This window comes from Tigriopus californicus, chromosome 8 (assembly GCF_007210705.1).
Source record: "Tigriopus californicus strain San Diego chromosome 8, Tcal_SD_v2.1, whole genome shotgun sequence".
Lineage (NCBI taxonomy): Eukaryota > Metazoa > Arthropoda > Copepoda > Harpacticoida > Harpacticidae > Tigriopus > Tigriopus californicus.
In genome coordinates, this window is record NC_081447.1 from 332944 (window position 1) to 342876 (window position 9933).

The 9933-nt window shown below is 42.9% G+C and overlaps 1 long non-coding RNA gene across 2 annotated transcripts; it reads left to right on the top strand.

The window, feature by feature from the left end:
- The first annotated feature begins 3150 nt into the window (after positions 1–3150).
- On the top strand, positions 3151–3915 carry LOC131885844 (uncharacterized). Of its 2 annotated transcripts, none has more exons than XR_009373873.1 (3): positions 3151–3450; positions 3527–3695; positions 3778–3915. It is a non-coding gene; the product is annotated as an uncharacterized LOC131885844 (long non-coding RNA). The 2 variants fall into 2 exon arrangements; XR_009373874.1 differs by having other exon boundaries at positions 3532–3695.
- The last annotated feature ends 6018 nt before the right edge of the window (positions 3916–9933 follow it).

The window sequence follows — 9933 nt, forward strand, 5'->3', positions numbered from 1 at the left end:
CCAGGTGGACCAAAATCCGCTCGAGGAAATGTGTAGCGCCAGTTTCAGATTGGTCAGAATCCGCAGCGGACGCCGCCAAAATGGCCTTCGCCGATTGAGCCACCTGTCAAGAGGAAGGAAGTTCCCACTCAATCCAATGCTTACCCAGGCTCCCTGAGAATCTAACCCAAGGACCCGTGGGTACATGGGCTGGTCGGTCGGTGGGTCAAATTTTGCCAATAAATGTGGACAAAAAAAACGTTGTGACCAAAAATTCCATCATGAATGACATGGGCCCCCGGTTAGGCCATCGTTCCGAATTACCAGGGACGGATGGACCAATACGTTATATGGTGACGTTACTCTTGAAAGGGGCATTGAAAAGTTCATCATTGCTTTTAGGTCTATTTTCATTGTTATCTTGCGTTGGAAGATGATTGTCTTAAATTTTGCCATGCGTTCAACCCAAATGATGATGCGTACATCTAGATTCGAAATAAAAATGGCTATTTCGTTTATCTGAAAATCTGCCAGGATTAAAAAAAAAAAAAAAAGCGAATTTTTCTAAATTTATTGCGATGTTAAGAGACATCCAATTTGGTTTCGACGATTTGCAAAAACTAAAGAAAATGATATGCATGGGCATTCTCCTCACACAGACTGCACACACAGGAGTCGGGGGACTAGAATGGTGGTACTCTTTCCGGTTACAAGTCAAATGAATGTCCCGAGTCTAAAAGCTCCCTGAACACGTCTGTGGGTGGGAACTGGACTTCCGCCAGAAAATGAGATGGAATTCAAGGAATGAAGTCCACGGCTGGAACTTCTAGTGCCGAATTGAACATTTTCAATTTGAGGCCAGCAAAACGGGGGCCAAGTTTTAATAGAAGATGGATTGTTGCATACTTTTGATTTAAGCCAGGTCTCAAAAGTTAATGTAGAAGTGATGGGTGTTGTACATTTTGAATTTTTCCCTTGAAGCGCTAAATTTCCTATTGGAAAAGATTATGCCTCAGATTGTTAAATGATTCACTCTAGACTTCTACTTCATATTTTTCCGACAACTTGACGGATAAAAAAAAAAATTTTTGAATGTCCTGCCCGTTTAGGATTTCGACCAGCGTCCGTGCATATTTCATGTCAGAGAATGGACATTTTTTCTGCATATTTTGGCCATCTCTACGTAGTTATGCATCTCCCTGGGACTAAGATCAGATCATGATGCATGCATGCATGCATGGTACGGCGCTCGGTTTTTCCGTCGTGACCTTTGAAAAAAAACTGGGTGGCCTACCTGGTGCATGGCCGAGCGTAGGCCGTCATGCTGGCGGAGGACCCGTTGGGCGTAGGCCGGGGCAAGGCCGGGCACTCGGTGAATTGAGCCTCCACACCCGCGGCGTCCACGTCGGGTCAGAGAGTAGGTCCGATAAATGGAAGTGCGCTTGCAACGTCCCCACGGCCCACCCCGACATGGCTGAGGCGGCCGCCGGACGAGAGCACACTCAGCCTCGACCTCCCCTTCAACTCCTCCGTCCTCAACCTCGTCCTCATCCTCAACCTCGTCGTCGTCGTGATCTTCTTCTTCCGAGGATTGGCCGGATCCAGGCAGCCGGAGGGCCACCCCCGGCTGTGGCTGCGGTCCCGGCGGGCGGCCGGTCGACGGGTCCTCCTCGTCTCGTCGTCGTCGGTCTTCCATGAAGCGTTCCAAGCTGGCCAGACCGGGCGGGCCCAAATCGTAAGGCAGTGGTTGAGCCATGGGGCGGCGGCGCACCGCGGCGATATCAAGTCCGGGACTGGGTCCGTGGGCGGGATGGAGGGACGGACGCACCGGGCGCCTGCCTCACTCTGAATCCGGACGAGGCTAAGCGGTTTCGGTCGGGCTGCCGTTCATTCTTCCGTTCCGTTTCGTCCCAAGCACCCAATCATAATAATAACCACAATAATACTAGCCAACAAAAGACCAAACCACAACATCAACATGAAAGTCATGAACTAGATAGGCCGAGAAGCAAGAGAGGCAATAGAAGAAGAAACAACGGCTACCGGCAGCCAAAATCCTTGGCGCCTTTCTCAGGGTGACGACTGACCGGCCGGAGAAAAAAGGCCTGCAGCTCAGCAGTCATCAGTCAGTGACCTCGAACTATGAAGTTCCCATTCTTTCAAAGATACGAAAATAAGTCAGGAAAACCAATTTGGAAGAGAAAAAAAAGCGTCGAAACCAGGGTAAAACTGAAAATATTGCAAAAAAGTGGGAATATGGGAATTTAGATAGGAAAAATGTTTCACCTCCAAAAGCCATGTGAATTCAAATGTGTTTTTCTTTTCAGCTTTTAACTTATTTTTTCGAGGTCCATTCATCAGTCGTAATTCCCCCAAGGCGCACAGATGTGTTGCTGAAATTTCAGCTCAAAGCCAATTTTAAGACAGCATAACTTGCATTGAGTCATTTTCTGGCTCTTGTTTGTTTATTATGAAGACCGAGAGCAGCTTCTCTTGCTGGGCCTGCTATCTGATGATGGCTGTCCCAATTCATAGATTCATCATCTAATTCATATCAGACCCGACATCATTGTCTTCCTTATCATACTACTTTATGCCATTTATAGTAGACTGTCTTCAAATACTGCCATAAAGTTTGAACTCAGGCTCTCAAACCACAGCTAGTGTTATGTTAAGGTTATATTAAGGGTAAGAAATTGCTCTAAAATGGGGGAGCAATGGGGCCGAAAAACCTCCGAGTCATATCATTTACTTAGCATATCCTTGCCAGTTTTTGTGGAGATATCGCGTGGTGGTAAGTGATGATGCTTTGCATGCAAGAGTCATCATTTTGATTCGCCTGTCGACCATTCTCCTGGAAACTTTGAGATGCTAACCACACCCACTTGAAGGTCATGCCCCAATAATCGTGGACGCAACTCTTAAGGGACAAGGAGGGCAAAGCGGTAAAAAAAACCTTTTTAAGTTTCCAAAGAGATACCCACACACCTGGTAAACCACAAGGAGCAAATTTGCATTACAGTCACTTTAACAAATGTCAAAAAAATACTATGTAATCAATATTTAGAAACCATTAATGCCGTTAGACCTATCTTCAATTATCCAGACAATAAATGCAATTTATCAAAACTATTGTTGTAAATTAATATGACTTTTCCACCTCCTGTTCGATGTACAATACAGACCTAGTGGAGAGATGAGCCAATTTTGTGATTATCTGACAACCTGCTCGGGTGAATTGTCCCCTTTTCTGCCACCCATTTTTTCAGTGGTCAAAAATGGCTTTCAATAGCTGGTCTTGACTAGTTGTGATGCATTGTTTTGATCGGCGACGACGACACACTTTTCCTAGCCAGCTTTTATAAGTTATTCATAACGTTCTGTCGGTTCTGTCCGTTGATTGTCGACTGTCAACCTTTCTGGGTGACCAGGAACACATCTGGTGGAATTCATTTTCATGTCTTGGTCAAGGTGGGGATAACAATCGACATTGGATCAAAGATTGGAGTGTGATCTAATTTGTCTTCTCTTTTACCTTATAAAATAGATTAGGCAGGAGTGGTTCCTGGCCAAATCGCAAGATTTCACCCATTTAGAGCATGTTGGATCGCTGGTAGCTTCTCAACTCCAGTCAAATCCAGGAACAAAATATAACCCACAATGCTACAAAAACAACTCTATCCATCCACCAATCTTGAGAACTCGAATTGCACAGAGTAAAGGAATCTTAATATTGTAAAATCTAAGGGTTACAACACAAGCGGATCACTTACCTCAGGAGAAATTCCTCCATTTCAGATGGAGATCCACCGAAAGGCGGACTGAGCCTGGGAAGGAGATCATCCATTTTCATCAATCTTACTAATCTGACCACTAATCAATCACTTCGTCACTTGCTGGGGCCAGAAAATTTCGCACAGGAATGACAAATCCGTGTATCAAACAAGAAACCCGCCAAGACACCCGTCACTAAAAAAACAAAGCAACATGAAATCACAAAGCATCGGTCAAAGAGTAGACGCTGCCAGAAAACGTCGGACAGAACACTTTTTGGAAAGCAAGGAAGCCTGAGAGACGCCTTTGCTGACGTCAAAATGGTGGAAGAGCACTGTTAAATGGTTACTGATACAACCTGTTGCACAAAACCACACCAAGTCCATTATTACTAGACTCATTGATTGTAAGAGCTTGTGTTGGCAGGTCAATTCTAGTCATGTTGATATAAATATATTCTAGTGAAATAAATATCAGTCAACTCATTGATCTCATGATGAGTATATGACCGGGGGATTGCTTTGAACTCGTTTTCTTTCTAATGCTAAGGCCTATTTTAAACCAGCTTTTTCCAAATGAACATGTTGGAAAAAAATAAAAATGTCAAGGTAGCTTTTTTCATTTGTTAGTCTCTACCCGCCTAATGTTAGTGGTCTTGATGGTACTTTTGCTCTGATCTGCACCGCCAAGGTGATCACATAAAAGTTTTGAAAAATTAGATCCCAAAAACTTAATTTCCAAAATTTCAAGATCAACTGTTTTTGACTTGTCTAAGGTCTTCTGGGGTTTTCAATAGTGTGTTCCCACAATTTATATGTATTGAGGAATTTCTAGGGATTTTTGCAAAATTTCTCACAATGACGGGGCCTGATACATAAACATGATCTTATTGAAAGGCACAAGTTGTCTGAGCACAGAGGAAGCAATACCAAGAGAGCGCATGGAAGTACGCTAGACAGAGCTGTTTTTAGATCTGATGGGAGACAACTGAAAGGCTGTAAACATGCAGTGTTTGATTTCTAATTGGCTGGAGTTGCATTGTCTACTGCTTACAAATACAGCTGCAGTAGAAAACCACAACACACTCATTTTATGTTTCTTTCCCTTCCCTTAAATGGTCAGAGGTTGTGTGGGTGAAGAGTACCTAGAAACCCAGAATCACCCAATGAGCACATGGTGATATCAAGCATGAAATGAAACGTGATGAAATGGGACCCATCCCATCTGAATCTACATGCTCTAACAATTCTTAATGTATGCACAAAAGTATGGTTCATGGACCATTTTAAGAAGAAATTGCAGATTTAAGATTTGATAGCAAAATTTGAATTTTCCCGCAAAATTCCATCTTGCTTCAGTGTTACCAACTTGAGCCAGTCATTGCCAATTTGGATCAGTCTCAAACAGTAGCTCTGTCTTAGTTTTGGCCAGGGTTTCACTTCTTTTTGCCTCTATAGCAATGCCATGAAAAATTGAATTTCCCATGAATGGGACTACTTGACACAACTTCAGTTTTGCCACACTTTGTCATAACTGATAGTAAAAGTAACGAAACAATGTCTGATATTGGTGCTAAAATTGGCACTACTGCATGTCTTGGTTGGAAGTCTTTTTTTTTGTCCACAGTAGATTGGACCACCTGGTGCTTTTTAGCCTTAAAATGGCTGAAACTGTCATAGAATCCGAAATTAAATGAAGAGATTAATGAAAGGCTTCAATTTGAAAATGGTTCAGTAAATGGAAAACAAAGTCTTAACAATTATTGTGGTTTACAGATATAGAGACATTAATAAACAATGTCAATGAAAATTCTACGTAGATTTATTGGTCAATACACAGCACCACTTCTTTAAATACATTGAGTTGAGTGGAGTACATTGAAAGACCATCTTGCTGATATTTGAGTGCTCTATACAATTAAGGCATGAGGCATGTTAAAGATGTAGGAGGATGGAAGGTAAGGAAAAAAATATACAGGTTGGCAAATCAGGTTAATGAAACCTTTGGATAAAAAAACCTTAAGAGCATTGATCATAAAAAAACATTATCAATGTGGGTGTCTAAAATAATCATATAAATAATTGGCAGGGTGAGCTTTGCCTGGCCAACAAAGCCAGCCATTGCATCATCTATATACAATTCCAATAGAGCTTTCAGATGTCATACTAGGGCGCCCTCTGGTTCTACCATGAAGTAAGTGTCACCACACATCTACTAATGACAAAATATTAGTACCAAATATTTTTTCTGTATTTTTTGCAAATTTTTGTCACTTGCCATGTACTGTCAACTTTTAGCAAAAGCATGTTGGGCTGAAATTGTTTTTAAATAATTGTCACCAGTGTCCTATGATTGCAAGCAATTTTATCAATGAAGATTTGGAAGCACTGCAAGAGCTAAAAGCATAATAGTTCTTGCAAGGATTGTGGCCCAGTCTGGCTAGCTCACGCACCTGAAATCCAATCCGGTACTTTACATACCTCTATAGGCAGTGTCATGTCCAAATCAGCTTGGTTCTTTGTCTGTGGCTGTGGTTAGCTTCTAAAAGTTTCTAAAAGTGAGGAGAATTAATCTAGGGACCTCTTTCATGTGAGGAAACTGGGCTTGCAACTATGACATGTCTCCCCCCCCCCCCCTTCATTGATGCATTCCACAAATTAATGAATTAAATATTTTTTTTTCTGGGTTAATACAATGAATCAAACATGATGGTCTCAAGGGGTAAATTGCCTCTAGAGGAAAAGGAAAAGCAGACTGCCTGCATTTTAATTGGCTTCCTTCCTCTTTCCTCAATGCCTTACTTGCCTCTTTAGATTTTACCTGCCACTTTGTGTAACTCAGCGCTTGACTCTTAGATGATGGGACAACAGCACTGTCAGGAAAGTGCTATTGGAGCCAGATTGTTTGTGATTTATCTTCACCTTAAGATGCTAATTGATGAAGCAAATGTTTCTAGTTCATTTTATTCTAGAATTGTTGAGTTAAAAAAATGGCAATCAAACAGTCCACATAAGCCCAAAAAGGTAGCTAACTTGAAAATGAATTCCTATAACTTCCCAAATTGAAGCGTGTTCCCAAACAGGTCACACAGAAAAAGCATGGAAATTGCTTTAAATTATTAATGTTCATGAAAAAGCTTTCCATTATAGCAGGCCATGTTTAGTCCTTCCCATAATATGTCGAGATGATGGTAGATACTTAGACTGGTTTATCCTTAGGGTTCTGAGCTATGTGTATATCACAGTTGGATTGCAGAAGCAAGAGCATGAGGCAAACATGAGCAAGGTTGCCACAACATTAATATCAAGTTGAAGTGGTTTGGGTGAGTAGGCTTTTAAAAAACAATGAATGAGAGCGCAAAAAGCCTAGGTGTCTGTGCCGAGGAGGGTCTCACAAAGTCAATTAATTTAGAGACATCTATGGAACAGACCACTTCTTTTCTACACTTAGCTGCAGTTCTATGCCTAGCAGCTTTGTTTTAGTTGGGGGGTCCCCTACCTGCTCACCCCTGTGTCAAGCCTCGAACCTGATCTCAACTTGTGCCATTCTTTGACTTTGACTCACATGATTAGATATACTGACTCAAAGTACTGAGAGGCTAGCCTTGTCTTCAGTCAGAATGCAATTTGGTCTCTCCATTATAATTCTGAGCAAGTGTAAAGCTGAGATAAATCTTTGCTCACAATTTAGCAACTGGAATGTCCAGGAAAATTCTAACCTTTTTCATTGGCAATCAAGTAATTTAAAGCTCCCCAATAATATCAGCATAGGCTCTCCACATCTGACTTTTCTGGTCACCTACGTATGGAGATGTTGTCTTTAGGACATCAACGAACTTTTCGAGTCCGATTTTGTAATTTAGTTGCGTGATTTTTTAAAATGTGGAATTGCGTAATGGAAACTTAACGCATAGATTGACCACAACATAGGCCTACCCTAATGGGCAGCTAAAGTATATGTATAACATTGAACCAAATTTGAACTATTGATCCATGCAGAAAACAGAATCTCCAATAAACTTTTTAGGTATCCACCCCGTTTAGATGTGCGTAGCTCTAAACTTTATCCAAGTCAGACATAGATACAATTTGAAGACAGAGACAAATGATGATGTCTGTTTCATCATGTCTGACATTTTTAATGAACGCCCCACCTTGATTATGGGCAGTTATTGTGTCGAAAGTTGAAGATGAGATAAATTCAGTTTACATACATGTCAACATAGCAGACATCAAAATCACTGGTGCACTTAGATAAATGGGTTTTAGTTCTGCAATTTACTCTATTTCCTAAGAGTGAGTCTCTTAGATAATGTTGGCCACATTGTGATTGTAAAAATCTTGAAAAGCTCTATATACTAGTCTAAAACTGTGAAGTGAGAAGAAGTTCATTTAAATTAATTCACACAATAGTATAGTGCAGCCACTTCACAAACAGTGATTCACCTGACTGGTTTCACCAGTCAAATACTTGTCTGACATAGTTTCATTACCTTTACTTCTCAATCCATTCCTATGTAATCGACCCAACCTAAAATGGGACACATGTACGGCCTGGGGTAAGAAAAAAAGCCCTGCGATGAAATTACTCATGAATGACGATGGCAATGATGGGTCCGCTAAACTTAATGCTATAAATTGATAATCACGCAACTACAGTGCCAAAATCAGCCTCAAAAGTCCGTTTGCCTTTAAGTATGGCTGTCTATAAATATTATAAATCCTGAACACTTGTTACTTTAAGTGGACCACGATCGACTGACTGAGCACTCACGCCGACTCCGTCATCTTCCTCCTGATCTTTTTTCACGCCATCATGCCTCTCACAAATTAGTGGTTCGCGAGGCACACCACTCTTTCGCCTCCATGAACGTTTCACACGCCTCAGCCAAAACACACCCACCTCTCCACCCGCACCGCCCCTCAGCTACCGACCCACGCACCCCGCGCCAGCGCCACCCAGACCTCAGCCCACAGCTCATAACACACCCTGGCCTACGCACGCCCATCATTATCCCCCAGCAGCGTCCCCGACCTCGCCCAGATTTCGAGCCCTGGACCGCCTCGCCCGCATTTTTCCATCACCGGCCCGGATGCGTCGATGGGCTGCCACTTTCTCAGGCGACAACCATCGTAACGGCACGTTGCGAGCGTCCCTCCTTCTCAAACGAGGCTCCATGATCCAGCACCGATTAGGCGTGCGCCGCTCCGGGCCTCGCGCTTCTGGGGTCGAGCCATGCGTCGCGAGACGTGGCCCAGCCACCTTCCGACGACGCTATGCCGGAGTGTTTCTCAATCGGGGTCGCGCTCGACGCACTCAAACCGAGTCGGCGGGCGCGTCTCGTGGGGCGAGCCGAAACACCACTCTGTCTAAAGAGGAGCTGGGTACTCAATTGGACCAATATATGGTCTCGCACTAAACATGCCTTGGACCAAGATCTGGTGGCGTATCGTCAATCTGGAGGAGCAAGTTAATAGCCCAACCTCACAGAGTGGAGTGGTGGATTATTTCAGTTTTGTCCATGAAAAAATCAGTGAGGCACTTGGGCCAGAATTCGTGCCGGATTGTCCACCAGGAATCTTGTGAATGGTCTCGGCGGTGAAGCCTTTGGAGCCTTCATTTTCGGAATGGCATGGTCCATCTCCTCTGCCTCTTCAAAATTTCGTTCTTAAAAATGTGGTCGGTTAACTTACTCAAATCCGTTTTATGAAGCGTGCTGGACGAGAGCAATTGCTTGACAATGAGTCTTATTAGGGGTTTCTACTCTGAATTTGGACGAGCCGTCAACGATTCAAATTTGCACGTTTCACCCAGTCAAATTCTTGTCTGACATAGTTTCATTACCGTTACTCTCAATCCATTCCTATGTAATCGACCCAACCTAAAATGGGACACATGTACGGCCGGGGGGTAAGAAAAGAGCCCTGTGATGAATTACTCATGGAATTGACGATGGCAATGATGCGTTCGTTTAACTTAATGCTACAAATTGATAATCACGCAACTACAGTGCCAAAATCAGCCTCAAAAAGTCCGTTTGCCTTTAAGTATGGCTGTCTATAAATATTATAAATCCTGAACACTTGTTACTTAAAGTGGACCACGATCGACTGACTGAGCACTCACGCCGACTCCGTCATCTTCCTCCTGATCTTTTTTCACGCCATCATGCCCTCTCCC